General features: G+C 34.8%; 1 long non-coding RNA gene across 1 annotated transcript in view; it reads right to left on the bottom strand.

Moving 5' to 3' along the window:
- LOC121431101 overlaps positions 1-21,373 on the bottom strand; it is a 37,047-nt gene that overhangs the window by 15,096 nt on the left and 578 nt on the right. The window lies entirely within an intron of this gene.

Here is a 21,373-nt window from a genome sequence, read left to right as displayed (position 1 = left end):
GGCAATTTTATGCTGTGTAAACGCGATCAGAGTGATCCGCGAGCCGTGTCGAACACGGCTTTATCGATCCTACAAAATCGAAGGTTTCAACCCGCGACCCGAGTCAGACTCGGCAATTTTTTCGTGTGTAAACAGAAAGCCGTGTCGAACTCTCTTGACCTAGGTCACTGCGCGCGCTTTCACTTTTGGCATTGTTGTTGTTCGCACGGACAAGATTCGATTCCGGCAGTGAATTTCCCGCCTTTAATTTGCGACGTCATAATTCTTCTTCCGTTCGAGATCCGCGAGCCGTGTTGAACTCGCCTTTTCATATGTACGTATGAACGCGATCTCTGATCCCTTCTTCGCAGTCTTCAACCCGGCTCGCGGATTCAACACGCGAGCCGAGTCGATGTGTAAACACGGTATCAGTCTCAAGTAGTTATCTTGTATGTGTACATAGGCCCTACCTCTCTTTCACATCACCCAAACTGCCCCCATAAAACTCATCACAATCATTCTTATCTCCATTCTCTCATAACAAAATCTCCTCACCCTATATTAAACACTGTAATGGAGATGAAATCAAACAAACAGCTCAGGTATAAAATAAGGAAATTATTTTCCCACGGGCTCGAAATCCTCTCTGATTAGGGATGTCAGCTGCAGAGGAAGCCTACATGTACATGTACATGTATGCTGCAGCTTTTGAAGTTGAACATCTCCCTACATGTACAAAGTAGACCCATTTCTCATCAATAGAGCAGTTTATAGGAAACCAGGTGGGTGTTTCATAAAGCTGCTCGCAAGTTAAGAGCGACTTTAAGAACGACTGGTGAACCTTTCTTACATGCTAAAGCATCACCAATGAATACAATGGTGAACTTACAAGCAGCTTTATGAAAAACCCACCAGTTTATTATTGGAAAACTCAAACACACATGTATGTATAAAATCAATGTGACATTTGGCCTAATGAAAAAAAAATCCTTGCTTTAAAACTTTTTGAAAATGATATTTCAAGCATGCAATGGACCTACATGTACATGTACTGTGTTGAGTAAAGCTGTACTAAAATTTACATGTACATGTATGTAGATCCATCACAATGACATTTATTCAAATTCAGACAATTTGAAGCTACATATAAACTAAAAAATTTCAGATAACACACACAAAAATTGTCTGTTTATCCCATTTTTGTTACAATGTCACTATCTGTTAGTCTGGTATTTCGTCCTCTCTTCAAACTACTTCTCCAATGGGGAGGATATCTTCAGCACTACTTCATTACAATCAGTGTGAAGAAAGTCTACTGACCCTAAGAAATTGACACATGATGGGCCTCCCAACAAGGCAGGGGCATTCGTACAGTACTCATGCATTATTGATCGTGTGTCGACAAGACAATAATTCATCTTGAAAATAAATTGCATAAATCAAAGCAAGTCTCGTACAAGACTCATCAGTCATCAAACACATCTATTGCTAAGGTGTGTTTCTAATAAAAAATAAACATGTTGTCAAATACGGTAGGCTCTGAAATGCCTGAAAAAATCTGAAGAAATATCAGATTCAGATGTTCTAGATTTCTGTTAGAATAGATACATGTAAATCATAAAAGTTCTGAAATAGACATACTGTAGACATGAACTGTACATATAGTTGTAATATACACATGTACGTGTACATACTGTAATGCATATTTGTGCGTATGTATAAAACATATGCACTGAGTTTTACCTTTTTAAGTTTTGATAAAGAAATACAGATGTTGGACCATTAAAAAGGCTTTTAATAATTTAATTTGGAATCAGAAAAGCAACTAAAATTGGCATCCTACACACTGTACATTTCCAAATTCCATAGAATTCACTAGATGCACAGGAAGGAAATATTTATGATTGAAATAAGGGATGGTGTTTCTGATGAGAATGACTCATACATGTTGTGGTTTGATCCTCTGTATTATCTGCCTGATGAATCCTGGTATCCCACAGTCTAAACTCCTTTCACACACTCGGTGGGAATAACATCTCACCATGTAGTAAATTATTCCTTCATTCACATGGTGTGGTTTGGCCCAATGACTTTTGATTCAGAGCAGTAGATCGCTATAGGCCTACATATACATGTACATGTATATATTGTAGTGACAATTTCAAAATGAGCAGAATCAAATCAAATGACCACCAAAGTGTATCAACATGTACAAACTGACTGTGAGAAAATCTTCCAGACCGAAATTTTGGAATTGTCATCCAACATCAGGCATCAGAACGTGGTTTCATTCCAAAAGAGAAAATCAAACTTTTGTTTAAAAAAAATGCAGATAAATTTTACAATTTACCAGTATAAATCAGATTTATTAAAATTGCATCAATACTTTAAGCTTTAAGATACAAATCTAATAATTGTATCAAACAATTAATTCTAAATTTGAAAGAGAAGCCTTTTTAGATTTACCATTACTTCAGGCTTTTATTATATTTTAAGATAAATGCCAGTTGTGGTGACAATTTCAAAATGAGTTCATACAGAATCCAATGAAATGACCACCAAAGTGTCTGTTTCTATTTATAAATGAAAAATATGTGCCAAAGGATTCTGGAAGAAAATGTGTAATTGCTAAAATTAGCAAATACAAGTAAGCACGGGATTCGGGTCAAGCGTCGGGCCGACATTCAAAGCAATAATAATACACTGTCCCACGTGCGCTTATCTGTGTTGGTGATCTTCAGTGTGAACATTTTTCAGCGTAGATTTCAAGATTTCACAAAGTTCAGTTCATGTACACTGTAACTGTACCAGATCCAGATCTTTCCTCGATGTCATAGCAGGGTTGGCGGATTTAAATCACGTTGATTTAAATCGTGATTTAAATCGCGATTTAAATCACCATGATTTTTTTAAAAAAATCATTGATTTAAATCACTTCCATTGAAACATGTACAAATCATGGACAAAGTATTTGTTCAATGCAGTTTTAATTCTTCAAGTCAACTGAAAAACTTTGAATTAACTTTATATCAATAAAAGATCAACAAAGTCTTCATATCTACTTAAAACAAATTAAAATCAAATTAATAAAATCAGGTAATTCCTTAAAAACTACAGATGTATGTTGTCAATACGTACTCATTTTTTGTAAATTATGTCGAGTTTTTCTTCTGAAATTTTACATTCTTTGTCAGTTATTATTAGTCAATTTCTTTCTTAACATAAAGTTTTCACATAATCCAACTTTTCAGAGAGCAGTTTGTAAAAAAAAAATATATATAATATATAAAAGTCAATGAGAAAAGGTTTGTTGGCAGTTTTCCAGTTTTGATCCTTCGCCTACACATAACTACTTCTGTCATGTGATACCTGAATGTAATCAACATATTTAACATGCCTCTTATTTCGTATTGTTACATTTATCATACATTTGATGTTTTAAATAACATAATTATAAAAATCACATTAACATAATGTAGTACAGTCATAAGCTTTCTCTTATAAACCTTTTAAGTCACTGCAGCCCATTTTATGTTCAGTGCTACAAATAATGGAAGTTTTGTATCTGCATGTAATAATGGAAAGAGCTCTATAACAACAATTTGCAAAACTCAGAATAAACATTTAACACTGCATTTTAATGTTAAGATGCAGGTACTTCAGTTACAATCATTGGCAGTTGTAAGCTGTGTCTCATTTAAAATAAAATACTTCTTTTTGTAATACATATGTTGTAATTTAAGCAGTTTTGCAGTTTTTATCCTTTAAGTTAAAAGTAAGTAGATTCTTTTTCATACTTTATGGATCAAACAGATTTTTTTTGTAGAGAATATGGGAATGAAAATTGTAGATTAATGTAAAAAAAATCACAGTAACAAAATGTAGTATAGTCACCCTTTGACTAAGCTATCTCCTATATTGTTCTCCAAAACTGAGAGTTTTGCAAGATATCTGTAGCAAGAGAAGAGCTTTTTATCAAAAAGATCCTAAACATATACAGTTGTAGTCTCTCTTTGACTATTGTAAAGCTGTGACTAATTGAAAAAAATAATTGATTTGAATTATTTCTCTTACAATATACATGAATACTAGTAATTGGCAAAGGGTTTGTTGGCAGTTTTGATAAGGGATTTTTTCTCTTGGATTTTTTAAATATTTGAATGAAAAATCCCAGAGGGGAATTTTCTCTACTCACTGGGAATTCCCTATGGAATATTCCTTCATAGGCCTATGTATGATAGAATTAAGTTCAGATACATGATTCCTCAAATTTATTTTTAATTGTCCATTTTTACTGGATTTTAATTACAAAATATGTGGTTAAGAACAATATTAGGGGTGAAATGTATAACATCAATATTGATGTCATTCTAAGAGTATAAGGGGGGGGGATAATTACCCTTTTTTTCGAAGGAACATTTAAAAAAATCAAAAAAATCAAAAAAATCTGATTTAAATAAAAAAAATCTGATTTAAATCAAATAAATCCGATTTTTTTTTATTTTTTTAAATAAATCAAAAAAATCGCCAACCCTGTGTCATAGTGACAATTATTAAAGCCTGGTTTTACTTACTTTCTCGTGAAATCAGTGTTAACTGCAACTACATGTACTTTCATTTATCTTTAAACATGAATTCATTGGAAAATGTATGTACATGTACCTCTACTAAACTCCATTTGACTCCATTTGTATCTGGTTTAGATTTATTGAGAGGAAAGTAAACAACGCTTTGTTCAGGGTGTCAAGGAATTGTTTTGTATGGAAGCAATTAGCCCAGCAGAACTGGTAACAATTTTCCTCACAAGCACTGGGTGTGTTCACAAAACTGTTTGTAGAATAAACAGCTCCGGATTCAAGTCCAGTGCTCAGTTCAGTATAACAATGCCAACAATAATATCTGGGGTCCTGTTTCATAATAAAAGATTTACACTTCGCCATAATACATGTATAACTCCCATGAAATCTTTTATTGTGATTGGCTGTTGAGCTTGCTGTTACCAACGCCGTTGCCATGATGGCAAGGTTACCTCGTGAAACAGGCCAATAATAAAATTAAGTTGCTGGTGCTGTTTGCATCTACAATGCTTTTCACACTGCACTCCAATATTTACCATAACCACGGGAAATAGGTGGGGCTAAGGGGGGGGGGCTCTTAACCCACCAATTTCCCGGGATTAAGCTCATCCCACTTTGTTTTCACACTACATTTTAGCGAAGTGGGCTAGCACAGTATTCATAGTACGGTAATATCTGGCCCAGCAAAAAAGCAGGGTTAGCCGGCTATTATACAGTATTTCATTTTTTACCAATGTGACAATAAGGACCAACCTGACTGAACCATAATTTTAGTTTACAGCTTGCATTGGTACACTGTATGGCACCATGAATGAAAAAAAATACCCTGAGCCAAAAATCAAGTGCACCTCCACCTGATTTCAATTAATAGTTCAATATTTTGTAATCAATCAGTTTTATTTTGAACTGCACTCTCAAGATTAAAGTATTTTAAACCTATGATATCACACAAATTGTCACTTTTCCACATCTTGATTTGGGTAATTTGCATGTTTGGCAGGATTAAAAAAAATGGCATAACAGACTGGTAGAAATGTAGGCCTACAAATAGCCAGTAGCCTACAGTACAGCGCAAGAGAAGTTGTAACCTTGAAGGCATGAAGGAGGAAATGTCCAGATGTGTCCATTCTCAAACTGTCAAGAGGCCACCATCTCCAAGACTGGACAAGCTAATCTATTTACCACACCTACAAATAACCACTCTAGGCTTTGCAATGAGACTCTTTGTCAATCAATTCAGAATACAAGTTGTACTATCTCATAACCATCATAATCTATAAAAGGGACAGATCTACAGAGGGTACATGTATGTGTTCTAATTTATGGGGAAAATATTATTTTAAATGATACATAAGTTCCCCGTATTGTTTAATATTGAAAATTTTATTGAAGTGTGGAGGCTTTTAATAGGTTAACAAAAATAAAATACAAACAGAAAAATACCAAAAAGATTAAAATCTTGTCAAAGAGATAAAAAATATTTTCATGGTAACACATAGGGTTTAGGCTACATGTAGATGTTCAAATTTCTCACAAGTATGTGTACAAACCATACAAAATGCACATAATGCCAAGTAATCGATACCACAAATGGTTTGGAACCAACAACTACATGTACATTGTGATAAAGAGGGGCAAGTGGTATCCTACATGTAATTAGGGGTGTAACTTTAAGCCCTCAGGGATGGTCCCTGGCCCTCTCTCAGACAATGGGGGTGTGGTCTGTTTACAAACATGGTCCCTTGGAACAACCCTGACCTGAATGGACAGGTCATTTAAGGGTCAGTTGAGGACACAGAGCCTTATCAGCCTCTCAGTGCCAGATCATCAGCTCCACATACTGAACATAGTCTTGATTGCAGACAGACTATAAAAAAATCCACACATTGCTGTGAAAACTGAACTTCTTGGGGATTCTTTTTGTGTGTATAATTTTGTGAATCTGTGATTTGGGGATTTTTCTGCTTGTTTGTTTGTTTGAATAGAAGGGGTCATCTCTTTTTAGAGGGTAAAATCTGAAATGAATCATCATACATGGAAAGCCGCCATACCGTTAATTCCTTTTCCAATTAACAAAGACCAAATATTACATGTATGTAGGCCTTTATACATGAATGTTTATCAAAATAATTTTCAATCATTTGTTATTATACTGTACACGCAGTCCCACATAGTTTGCACAGTAAAGTCTGTATTAAAACCCCATGATTAATTGTCCCTGTAATATCATCATTCATTTAGATCTAGATCAGGGGCCTGTTGCATAAAACTTTTTACCTGAGAAAACTGGTAAAAAGTGAAAACTAAGGTTAGTCTGATTTCTGCCATTGACTTTAAAGGAGAATGAAATCATTGGAACGAGATAGCTTGTGTGAAAACAGAAAAATCAAAGAAACAGATCAACAAAAGTTTGAGAAAAATCGGACAAATAATGAGAAAGTTATGAGCAGTTTAATATTGCGATCACTATTGCTATGGAGAAAGCAAATTGGCAATGCGACAAAGATGTGTGACGTCACTGATGAACAACTCTCCCCATTACTTTAGTATATATTTCACTTGAATTGCCTCTTTTATCACATCTATCCATAGATCATGTGTTCTTTCTACATGAGGGCATGTAATACATATTTTTTAAGAATACATAATGGATAAAGAGTTTGTATCATCGTAAGAAAAAGCAAAAAGAGACATTTTGAGGGTATTTTATAGTCAACCAAAGGGAAAGTTGTTCATCAGTGACATCACGCATCCTTGTCGCGTTGCCAATGGGAGGATCTCCATAGCATTAGTGATTGCAATATTCAAATGCTCATAACTTTCTCATTATTTGTCCGATTTTTCTCAAACTTTCTTTATTCTTATTCTTTGATTTTTCTGTTTCTACACAAGCCTATTTGTTCCAAAGGTTTCATTCCCCTTTAACGCAGGGCAAAAACTCTGGTAAAAATAACCTGAGTTTTCTCAGGTAAAAAGTTTTATGCAACGGGCCCCTGGTGGTTTAATAATAGACCCTACATAAACTGAACTGAGGAAAATCCTGAAAATCTATTAGCAGAAAAACAATCACACTGTACTTGCCAGCATGTTGGATGGTGACTTTGCTGGGGAAAAAACTGTTCATTTGCCACTTATTCTAAATGCTCAGCATAATTCTTCTAAAATCCTTTTAATAGCACATTATCTTTATGGGATTCAATACAAACTCATTTTGAAATTGATACAGTACTCCACAACTGGCATGTCCATAAAAAAATCATATAGTAAGGCTTATAATAATAAGTTTGTTGCTGTTTGGTCTACATAGGCCTACAGTATATGTACATTTGGGGGAATCTAAAAGAGAAGATGAGCAATGTGAACTGGTGGTTAATGTTCTATTGGTATCACATATCCCTCTCATAGGGTTATCTGAGATCTTGAACATAACAAGCCAAATACATGTACATGTACAGTGCGTCCCAGAATAAACGAAACCGAGATTTAGCGATCATTTATCATAACTTAATCATAAATAGAATAGACAAATGACCTACCAATTTAAAGCTTAGAATCTCCTTTTTCATCTGATATTACTTACGTTATTTCTTATTCACGCATGAGTGAGCAAAAACAATTTGAAGAAAGGATACCAAAAACTCATTTGGCGGGGGGTATCTGGGTTTCAAAAAGAAAACCACATTTCTGAAAAGTTCAATATCGGCTCTTTCATTTGGTACCAAAATTGCAGAAAATGGTCAAGAAATAAAAAAGTTCTGGTCATTTGAAATAAGGCTTGTATTTCCATAATTTCATGAGATAATCGTGTTTTCACCGGTTTCCCACAGAAGCTTTCGCATGGTGAACAAAAGGTTTAATGCATGGCTGATCGTCAACAAAAAAGAGTGTCGAGAGAGTTTGAAAGCCAGCCTGGAGAACCTCTTCATTTTATGAAATTATTGAAATTCAAGCCTTATTTCAAATGACCAGAAATTTTTTATTTCGTGACCATTTTCTGTAATTTAGGTATCAAATTAAAGAGGAGATATTGAACTTTTCAAAAATGTGGTTTTCCTTTTGAAACCCAGATACCCCCCGCCAAATGAGTTTTTGATATCCTTTCTTCAAATTGCATTTGCTCACTCATGCGTGAATGAGAAATAATATAAGTAATATCAGATGAAAGAGGAGATTCTACGCTTTAAATTGGTAGGTCATTTGTCTATTCTATTTATGATTAAGTAATGATAAATGATCGCTAAATCTCGGTTTCGTTTTTTCTGGGACGCACTGTATATATCTAGTCTGCAAGAACAGACTCAAATTTGACAACTGAATAATAATAACAATCATGCCTAGGGTTGGGACTAGACTGTGGAAAGGAGCAGTCAGATAGGCCTATATGCAGGTTGCTACATAAGCACTTGCCTGACTGCCTGGGGCAAGTAAAAGTTATGAGTCGGGCAAGTGTTTTGAAGTAAAACCAAAACTACTTGCCCGAAATGGGCAAGCAAAATTCTCACAGTAGAATGACAAAAATTAGGGTTGATATGATATACTGACCCTAATTTTGGTCATGGCAGGCAAGATAAAATCACTTCGGAAAAAGAAATGCAATATTTAACAAAGATTAGATGTCTAAAGAAAGAAAAAGGTCAATGGTCTATAAAACTGCAAAAACTTTCTTTTGGAGAGGTAAAAGTTTTTTTCCCAATGATTTTTTCGGGCAAGTATATTCCAACTATTTAAAATTTACTTGCCTGACTGGGCAAGTGCTTCTAAGTAGCACCCTGCTAATAATGAATCTAGTCTCACTAGTCACTACTTCAGATTCTGTAGTTTGTACACATTGAAACAGAATACAATGTAAGTAACCCTGCTTGTTTATATAAAATTATACATTTAATGTTGTACATGTACATGTAGATGTACATGTACATGTATGTATAAACAACCTTACTGTTTTATTACTGACCGCAGAGTACATGGCAGAAGTACATGTTGTATAAAGCTACATGGACATGTACAGGTATGAAACTTATTATTAAACAAGCATATTTTCTTCATCTCTCTGAATAATAAAAGAGAGATTCAATTCAATCTCACTTCATACCAGAACAAAAAAAAAAGAAACAAAATGGGTGCCACATACATATATAGAATCATCTGAAAAATGATCACTCCCCTCCAGGCACACACGCTACCTAGGATTATAATGCAGAAAAATTCATGAATACTACATACAACAGCACGATGAGCGAGCATGGCAAATTATTCATGGATTTATTGTCTGTTTTTGCTATAAAGCCCAGCATCGTATTCTCAGGTGTTGTGCTACTACAGTTCATTATAATGCATAGGAGAGGAAGGGGAGGGCACGTTCATATGTCTGTTTTCATTATGCATACAAAATCATGAGATATGTTTTTGCCACATACATGAAAAAATATACATACATGTAGACTGTACAAGCATACATGTACAAGGTATGTCGTTTTACTGTTGTTTTTTATATCTAATTAATTCGAGGATAATTTCTATAAGTGTCCAATAAAAAAAAGATAAGAGTTCTCAAAATAATATCTGTAGAAAGAAAAAAGAAGCATTTCTTTCAAAAGGAAAATGAAAAAATTTAGTTCCTATATTAAGTACCATACTAACAATTTTTGCTCTCATCAAAGAGGCCTACTAAACAACTGCTGACGTGAGGATTTTAATACTGAACATTATGTACATGTACATGTACATGTAGACCTTTAAATACATGTACATTTACACATACATGTACATGTACCTGACTTCAGTTCCTGAATTTAGCATGAATTACAAATATAAAACAAACAAGAATAATAAGTAACAAGAATGTACATGAAATACTGCAATTACTCTGTAGTACATTTAACTCTACATGTAATTACTAGAGTTTGAATCTTATTCTGGTTTTCTATAAGAAAAAAGCAACATGCCAAAAATGTGTAATCTCAATCTGTGTGGAATTTCCCTCCATTCATTCATTAGCAATTCAAGAGCATCTTGAGTTATTCAATCTCAGGACGCTCTTGTGCCATGAATCATGGGGGTGACTCATACCCACCCCCTCCCCCCTCCCCTCCATCCATCCATCTACATGTATGTACTGTACATGTCTGACTGTGTTCAATTGACACTATTTACCCCCAAAACATGTTGTTGGGGTTCTTTAATGAAGGGCGTTAATAAATGTTCTTCAAACCAATGTACATGTACGTTCAAGATATTTTCTTTTTATATGCGGTGGTATGAAAATCAATTTCTTCGTAAAAAAGCAGCCATGTACATACGGTATACGTGGAAAATACTGAGAAAATCAGCATTTAGAATGGAGATTCTGTAGAACATTGAAATTGGTATGAACATAAATGGAAATCCCAATCACGATTCTGTGACTGTTTTGCAGTCCGATTATTACGTTTCTTCTGGATACATGATAGCCTACGGATGCTTTTTCAATCTACAATTTCTGGGTCAAACTGTGTGTGCCCTCGATACACATGCACATGCACCGGCATAAAGAGAGAATCAGTCAATCAGCTTTAAAATTTTTCTCTTATTTTTATATTGGGTACTTGAACGTACCAGCCCGAAGCATAGATTTTTTTCTAACTTTTTGCTTAAACTGGTGTGGCATTGCTTAAACAGAAATTGTACTGAACGCACCCCGTAACTCTCGTTCTTGATATGGTAGGCTTGGCCTACTGGAATTAATTGCCATAATACACCACCTGGGCATCACAGAGCCATTCAGGCAAGGTGTGGCTCCGCAAGGGTCCTCCAAACTGTCATTTAAAATTCAAGATTTCTTAGTCTCATACGAACAGACATACTTGGGGTCAAGTCATTCATTTTGGTATGTACATGTGTAGCAGGAGTGATTATATATTTTGGATCACAATAATAGTCTGCTTTTGGAAAAATATCCGTATGAAGGCATACACTTGGTCATTGGTCACAAATACATGTAGGCCTACCTACTTTCAAGAAGGTGGTTTAAACATACAGTACGGTGGATGTTATAGCCCAAGTCACAAAAACTACATGTACATGTTGCAAATTATGTTAATTTTTTAAATAGAAGATAACAAAATGACAAACACAAAATTTAGAAGCACCTGTGTTCATCTGTATTTCCACCAGTGAGGTGAACGGTTTATTCCCAATTCGCCTATTATCATTTGGTCTACCATCAGTTCGTACACTCACCACATGGTCTTCATTGTACTTTTATATTAAGAGTATAATGCCATTCCATCTAATAACCAGTTGGCCCAATAGCCATTTACATGTAGTCCATACAGTTGTACCATCTGGTCTACATTGGATTATTAAAGTGTTAAATTGTGTAAAATGAGTGAAATTGAAACGGATATTAGACCAACTAGTTAAAGACGAAATGGTCATAGATGAAATGGTACAGTATAAGAATAAAGATGAACTGATGATTTTGGACCAAATAGTTGTTAGAAGAAATATTGGACAGAATGGCAGTAGACTATTTAGACCATGTGGTGAGTGGACGAGATGGCAGTAGACGAATTGGTAATTTACATAGGTGAACTGCATCTAGTGCAATAGAGACATGACACCCGGCATACATAAACACCACACCAGCGAATCATTAGGCTATACATTCAGACATTTCAAAATTATGAATTTATAAACATCCCTCTTCAATGCAACCAATGTGCATATCCCTGAAAGTGAAAATTACTGTAAATGACAATGTATAAATAAACCAAAAAAAGAAAGGCGGACAGATAATGTCCATTGAGTGCCCAATCAAAATAAATTTATTTGCATATTCTTATCATTTTGTATGTAAAAACCTTCAAGCCAGAGCTTATATTGACTATACATGTATTACTGATACTGTCTAATCACTAGTTGATTTGTATTAAAAGAGAATTTAAAAATATTCAAGAATGTCAAAAACAGTACCAAGAAACGGAACTACATACATGCACATGTACATAAAGACTTTTTTTTTAATTCAACTTTTCACAAATATAAAACACTGATAACAAGAATCAGCAGCCACTACATTTCTACAGGATTGTAATTTAGCCCATATACATGTAAAACCAAAGCTTCAAACAAGTTTTGAAGAAACACAATACAAACGAAGAAAGGGGAAAACGAATTTTGTATGCATGTATTTCAATAGCTACATGTACATGTAGGTACAATACTCTGCTGGCAATTTTCCATCACTCCTCGCCTGAAGATCAGACACTGAGAGTGGTCTGAGGAGAGAGACTAGCTGAAAGTGATCATGATATTGGTTCCCTGCTAGCTAGACATTCCTCTAATGTTGAGTAGGCTAGCAGACACACATGATGCACGGCCACACCCATCTCAGCATGTACATGGATGGAGGCATACGTGTACTACACACCAGGGCAAAGTGTTTTCATCACTATACACTACAGCCATGGAGCTATTTACAATTATTATTTTTAGATGCAGGGTTTTATATTTTTCGACATCTGACGAGGTTATTTCAAAGAGACAAAATATTAAAACTGATTTTTAACGTGCATGCCTATGGAAACCATCCATTGAAAATATTGGACGAAATGAATATTTTGCCCCGCCCACAAGATTATCATTGGTTAATAAATGATTGCGCGCATGAAGCTATTGTTACATCAAAATGAAATTGCATTGCGTATAAGTTGCCAGGTGTGGTAAAGAAGCGTGAATTTATTGAATTCAAATGCGCTTGCACTGTACGCTAGCGCATCTTGATTTCTTTTTTAAAATGAAAATCCTCAGGCGCCATGCTCATGTTTTACAGGATTGTCATAAATGGTTTAATACTAAAAAACATTTTTTTTTGCTTCGTTACTTTATGTTTAGCTTTATGGGGGTATCTAAATAATGATAATAATATTGGATGACCAATTTTCGTGGTATGTGTAGAAATATTGTTACTCGCTGAAGCACAATATTGGATTCGTCTCCGACTCATCCAATATTCTTTTTTAGCTCGTACAATATTTTGTCGCAGCCTACTCAAGGCCATCCAATATTCCCTATATCCATGTGGCAGGCTCAGTCAAATTATGAAAAAAAAAAAACACTACATACATGTACTTGTTTCTCAAATACTGTAGCATCTTCAATAGGGAATGTACTTTAATTAATAAATGAGGGCGATGGACAATTCTGCCCTCAGGACAGGCCAAATTGCCCCTAAACTTTCCAAAAATGGAATTCTGTTTCATATGCAACCATCTTTCAAAGAGTCAGCCAAAGATTTGCCACAAACAATATTCAAGACTAATACCTGGAATTCTGAACGAGGGTTTTTTTGAGACATTATAACTCACATCTTGTCTAATTGCGGCTGTGAATTAGCGGTCCATAAAATCTGTATTCCCAGTTGATCAAATCCAAGCACAAGATTGTGTATGCCTTAAAATGTACATTTGCATGTGCATGTTATACATGTACATTGTGCGGCCGTGATAACAATTAACGTAAAATAATTAAGTCAAAATTACTTCGACACGGTCAATAATACCTGAAATTTTAAAATCATAAGTTAACTAATTTGTGACAGGCAAACAGGCATTACTCGAAAGAACAGCTTGAATTACACATTATACAGCTGTAGCCTCCATGAATAATAGCTTGTTCCATTAATAGCCCTTGAAATGAAAGAAATTTGTAGAATAGCCCCCTCCCCCAATTCATCAAATTGCCACAACATGGTAAAAGATAGCTTCTACACATGTACAAACTGAACTATATTTCATATCCTACACCAGGGCTCCACACTAAACCCCTTTTTTTCTGCTGGTCCAACCTGTTCATGTTGAACAAATAGATACTGATTTTTTTTCATTTTTTATTGGTCCAAACCTGGAATTTACTGGTCCACAAAAATAAAGAAAAACATAAAAAAGACTTGAATTCATGCTGTCTTGTATTGCTTTTATTGCCCCCCCCAAAAAAAAAAAAAAAAAAAAACACACACAACATAATTCATTACAGCCATTTCTCAATTTTGGAGAGCCATTTATTATAACTTACAATTAGAGGAGAAATAGGATTAGTATCAGTTTTTTTACATGTCGGACCAATTTTTTCCAATTTTATTGGTCCAAACCTGGAATTTACTGGTCCACAAAATAAAGAAAAACATAAAAAGACTTGAATTTATGTTGCTGTCTTGTATTGCTTTTATTGCCCCCCCCCCAAAAAAAAAACACACACACACAACATCATTCATAAGAGCCATTTCTCAATTTTGGAGAGCCATTTATTATAACTTCCAAAAGAGGAGAAATAGGATTTACCAGTTTTTCTTTTAATACTGATCATGTCGGTCCAGTAAATCTGACTATTTCGGAAAAGTTACTGGCCCAACAGCAATTTTTACTGGTCTGGGACCATCAGACCGGTGCCAGTGTCGCGCACTGCCTACGCCTTAGATATAGAATGAAATTTTCAATCATATACAAAATCATGGGTATGAATTGTGCTGGAGCAAATGTCATGATATCAGATGGCCAGAAGATCAAGGCTGCTTTTTAATTCTCCCCGGACCATATGGCACCTAATCAAGATGAGAACTGGCTGAAGAAACCCAAGGGTGCTTGGTTTAGGATCGGCTCATATATCATGACTTGAACCCAATTAGGACTAGCCAGTTGCATGGACAGCTGTCGGATCTCAATGCCATGGCGAAGAATGAGATTTTTCAGATAATATTCCTACAACCATATTTTCCACCCCCCCCCCCCCCCCACCATCTTCATCCTGATCTCTGTCTCTCTCTTTTCCACTCTCTCCCTCTCTCTCTCTTCATTATGACTATCGCCCATATCCACCCTCTTCTCACTCTCCTTGCTCTATCACACTCATAGTTTGAAAAATGTAAATTTTAATATAGGCTAGCCTACAGTACTTGACCATTGCTCTGTTTAAAATACAGAAATACATGTACAGAACATGTACAGTGTATGTTCAAATTCAAATTCCTTTATTTCCACATCTCTTTTAAAAAAACATATCAAGGCATCGAGAATCAAATGAAGCTAGTCATTCCTGAACATTGTAAAATTATTAAAACAATGAATTGTAAAATTTTATGCAAAATACATAATAAATTAATGTGAGGGGGTTTCAAAAAGCCATTGGCCTATACATCTAGATCTGGGCCTGTTTCAAAATTGTCGTAATCATGTCGGACGGAATTTGATAGCAAAAGAAGCTGTCATTTTTGTTAGAGGTAGTTTTCTTTAGACTTCTGTACAGGGACATGGAGAGCTTACATGACTTTCATCATGTATAAGTAATTTCCCAAGTATCTTTTCAAAATTTGTCTGTAAAAGGGCAAAAACTGACCATGTCGGACGGAATCGATAGAAATGAGGACCCTTGACTTTTCTTATTCAAGTTATTATTCTATCGAAAGTTTAAGTGATAAGTGAGCAATTCACAGTCAAATAAACAGAAGAACAACCAAACATTAAATTCTCAAAAAAATCTTTATTCAAGGATTGTTGTCATGGCAACAGGAACTATTCAAAAACACATCATGTCGGACGGAACCAATCATGTCGGACGGAATGAAAATGTTACTTTTTTAGCAATTTGCCCAAATCATTAATTCCTTGCCTTTTGTAGAAAGGTCATCATGGGTACTAATGTTTTTCATAGTTAAAACGATCTGACATCTATTTATAACTTTGTTACCATAGGAACATTGATGAAATTCCGTCCGACATGCTAGGTTCCGTCCGACATGATTAATAGCACACAGTCAAAATGCACTTAGCTGTTCAGTACAATTTTTGTATGATTCATTATTTCTCAGTAATGAAATTACCAGAATTACAGCATATCGTATCACCCCAATTTTTTTCTAATTTCATGAATTATGAGACTTTCAAATCGCAATAGTATTTTTGGTGAACAATGAACAATAAACAGTCTTCCCGTCAAAGTTGAATAACAATGCAATTCAAAAGAAAATGATTGCATAAGACCTCACAGAAAGTGGTGCAAACTTTCACTCAAGTTTGACAGCTTTAAAAACAAAACATAGTGCTGAGTGCTTCGTGCTGAATGGACTGGATTTAGATGGTGGGGTAGATGGTTTGGTGGTGCATGCTGGCTCAGGAGTAGAAGCAGAGAATGTAGAGGATTAGCTGTATTAGGAGCATGGATGGCAGTGGAAGCAGACGAGTTAGAAGTGGGATCAGAAGTTGCAGACTGATGAATAGTTGAGATAGAAGACAAGGAAGCATTTCTTGCTTTCATTCTCTTACGACACTTGTCTTTCAGAAGAGCAGACTCATATTTTTCCTTGTTTTGTTTAAGTTTTTGTCTTTCTTGACGTTTTCTATTTCTGTCTTTTTCTTTTCGATCTTGAGCATCAAGGGAGTCACGCCAATTTTTGCATCTAATTGCATTTTTTGAACGCTCCGACATTCTTGCAACTTCAAGGACACTGAAAATCACAACCAAAACACGATAGCTTTTTCGCGAAATAAATTCATCAGGATGGTAAATTAAATAAGTTTTAAGTTCTTTGCACACATCCAGAATTTTTTTTCTTTTTTTCACTGTTTATTTTTAGGATGTTATAACAAATTGTGGGATACAGTTTCATAAAAATTGAGAAACAAAAATTGATTTCAGGTATTATGAAAAATTATTTTTATCATTTTTATCATTATTATTTACCCTATTATTATTATTATTATCATTCACAAATTCAGATGTAAAACAGTGCACTCTCATATTGAATTGTAAAACAAGCAGACAATATTGCAGTCAAGTATTATTTTAACTTTCCACAAGACACTTGATAGATTTGTGCATAGGCTATAGCCCATGCACTGAGTTGCTAAAGTGCACAGAGTCCTCCCTTCCCCAATCCAAAAACATGAGCATCTTATGAAGTAGATTATCATTTTCTTCAGCTATATTTTGGGCAAATTTTGTATCCCACATGCATCTCTGAGTTTTAAACTTCTTACTATTCATTTAGAAAATGCTTAAAGCAATACATAATGTTAGTTTTCTACAGTAAAACAGGACACTACCTTGGCCAGTAAAACACAAGTATAGTGAGTGATTGTATTACCGACCGGCCTTGTATTACCGAACGCGCGCATCATATGCGTCAGAAAATAATCAAATACGCTCAAACCTTTGCAACTTCCTTCCAAAGGGAACTTAAATAGAAAAATGATGAAAAATTATCAAAAACACAATTTCGAAGTCTTTATATCCTCAAAACAATAAAATATGGTCAAAATAGCTCATCAGTGACTTTGTTGTTTTCCCAACTTTTCCCATAGAAAACACACGTTCGGTAATACGATACCTTTTCAAGTGACCAAAATATTTCACTTGCGAAGAGGGGTCCGATTGGAAGCTGATGTCGTAAAAATGAAAAACAATTTCGGCAAAATTTCTGCATGTTTATATTTTGTAGGTATTTGTGTATTTATTGTGAAAGTTTGGTGAATTTTATTGGAATGTGTTTGATATGATCAAATTCATGAAAAGTGTTCGGTAATACGATCCACTACCATACTGGAAAGGTGAAAGCAAGAGGAAGGTCCCAAGCCATGTGCTTTACATATTGAAAGTGTACATCACTTCTGACCAATCAGATTGCAGGAAAAGACCATACCTAAGTACTGTTTAATTGTGTGTAAGTTTGTGTATTGTGTGTGTCCAGAATCTGAACTGTAATACATGTATATGAGATTATTGTACACTGAAAGCTGCAGAACAGAAGTGTAATCTGTGCTATCTCAATAGATTCCGTCCGACATGCCACTTTCATGTCGGATGGAAAAAAAAGTTATCCTTATTTTTTCCTACTTAGGTGCAGGTAAATTTTAAAAATCATCATTCATTCTAAGACTACAATCAATTCATTGATACTTGGCTGGGAAAAATCTATAAAATTGTCAATGTTTTTTCTGAGGGAAAACTTCTTGGAAATTTTTTGCATGTCGGACAGAAAATTTTGAGTTACCTTTTCTAAAATTGCAGGAATCATTCATTTCTACATATATGATTCCAGTTAATGTATAAAAAGGATGATTGATATATATGTTAATATTTATAAACATGCAGTTTCAAAACAAAGATATTAAGTGTTACCTAGGACCATTTAATTTCAGAGAAAGAATTCCGTCCGACATGCTTTCAAATTTGCATCACGTTATAAAATTTGCAAAAAATTCAAGAAAAGTTGTAAAAATTGAATGGATACTTATACTTCATGAAAGAGGAGATATGAATCATCAATAAAAAATGAGAAAACATCGTTTAAAAACAATTTTCAAAAATAAGCATGATGGTTACCAATTTTGAAACAGGCCCATCTTGGCTACAGGTACTCCATAATTTCATTCATTACTTCTACAATAAAAAACTCGAATCTACTTTCGAAAGTGCAAGAAACAAAATATATCAAATCAACCAAATCAACTTTATAATATTTAAAAAAAACATAATATTTAGGCAACCTTAATCAAGATGTATAGTCATAAAATTGAGTTACATGTACAGTGTATAAATAACATTTTCTTTGAAATGAATAGCACAGAACCGTACATGTAGTCATGTACACATGTAGGAAATCCGAAAGCCTGTATTTGCAACACTTGACACTGTGTGGGAAATATTGTACTTGAGATATGAACAAGAGGTGTAAAAATGACAGTCAATATTTGAAGACATTATCACTCTTTAATACTGCTCATACAGTTTGCACTTGGAACTCCTTTTTCAATGCATTGTCTGAGTTAAAAAGAAAAATCTCATCTATAAACGAAATGTTAGTACAGGTATGTACATTACACATGCAGACCCAGGGCGGATTCAGGATTTTTCGAAAGGGGGGACACATTTTCCAAGGAAAAATTTGACAAGCCATATCAACGGGAGTTCCACCAAAAAAAAAGGTCTTTCAAAAGGGGCACACTTCTGTTTTTACTGCAGTTTTACATTATAAAATTTTAATTGTGCCCCTCAAAAGGGGGGCACGGGCCGGCTGTTCCTCCCCCCCCCCCCCCCCCCCCCGGATCAGCCACTGTGCAGACCTTACAGTGTATCACAGAAATGTAATCCTAAGTTTGAACATGATACATGCACATACAGTACATGTATTGTATTGAATGGCCTCTTTACTATAAAACGGGGGGGGGGGGTGTCACAAAGAATGTAGTGTGATTTACAATGTATAAACGTGCTTTATTGCAACGTGCACATGATATGTACATGTAATGCAATCTTTATTCATATGAAGTAGCGCCCATTGTCATCTTTGCATGATTTGAAAAATGCAGTGATTCATATTACTGTATACTGTTCGCATCTGGGACTCTAAAAGGAAACAAAATCCCAGGAAGAGAAGCAATCTTAATATTGGAAATAGTAAAACAAGAGGAACAATTTAAAACAAGTTTCATCAACATCAGTTTTATGAAATAGGCAAGTTATGGACATATAGAAAGTCTTGTTGTACTTTCTATTAAAGGGGATCCTCAAATTGGGAAACGTGCTTCAAAATGGCTGATTTTGTGGACTTAACCTTCCATTTTTTTTTTACACAAATTTTCAGATTTTCCTCTTTATTTTGTCATATTTCACATCATCTCCTCCTGACCTTGATATATGTAGTGTGAATTATATTTTCCCAGAATGTCTTGCCCAGAATGGGGCGATAGGCAATTCTAAAGGTAATATATGTTTGTATACATGTAGTTACTCACCAGGAAGATCCTTGGTGAAAACAAAAATGAGTACCGGTATGTCATTATACATGTAAAGGGTCAAGCCTATTGTATTTGTGGTGTTTACGAATGGATACACGAGATCAGTCTGGTAAGAAACCTCTCATTTTTCATACAGTGTACAGGTCGGTATATTCAAAAGATTTTTCACACCTTCATACGCATAAGGCATATAAAGGTTTATAATTATAGATTAATTAAAAAAAAATCCACCAAATTTAAGCTTTCTAGTTCTAAAGATGAATTTCCTAGGGGAATCCATCCGTGATTACATGTCTCGCTATTAAAGGCATGTATGCGAAGCGTGTCAAGGCTCTGTGATGTAAAAGTATGTAAGAATATTTTGTTAAATATCATCACAGAGTCCTTAAGGCTAGACTGCGCATACATGTTCATGTCTCACTAAGATTTCAACACTGCAGCGTACATGTAGTATGGCAGTGAGTCCAAATTTTGTGTGTGTCCATACTTCGCAGACAGTCATTATCTCAAAAACTAGCCAATATCCTTAAAATCTGACATACACGTAGTCTATCAACGTGAAAAGCGACCTAAAAAATGCCCTTTTGCATTTTAGTTCAGTATTCATGAAAAGATTGACAAAAGATCAGCAAATTTGTCACCGTCACTTTGTAAATAATCATTATAATAATAATAATTATTCATGATCACATGTTAAATTTTAGTATTTGTTAAATATTTTGTATAAATCATTCTTCAAAACGGCATTTTGACTTTTGTAACACCGCTAATCGAAGGTACGTCATATTAACAAAGCAGTTCAAGGGTCAGATCTATTATTGTATTTGCTTTGTTGACAAATGGATCGAGGACGAGGGATCTAAACGAGATCGGTCTGGCAAGGAACCTTCAATATTTTTCTGTTTATCAACCATTTTTTTTTAATATTAATCATACGCATTAATAGGCGTATGAATATGAGGTGTAAAAATGAATAAAATCATAAACATTTATTTAGGCCTAGGCCTACATCATACAACATGACTTCTGATAGATTTCTTTGACCTA

This window comes from Lytechinus variegatus, chromosome 17 (assembly GCF_018143015.1).
Source record: "Lytechinus variegatus isolate NC3 chromosome 17, Lvar_3.0, whole genome shotgun sequence".
NCBI classification, from domain to species: Eukaryota; Metazoa; Echinodermata; class Echinoidea; order Temnopleuroida; family Toxopneustidae; genus Lytechinus; species Lytechinus variegatus.
Note: the sequence above shows the minus strand (reverse complement) of the source record. Positions and strands in the feature narration are given on the sequence as shown.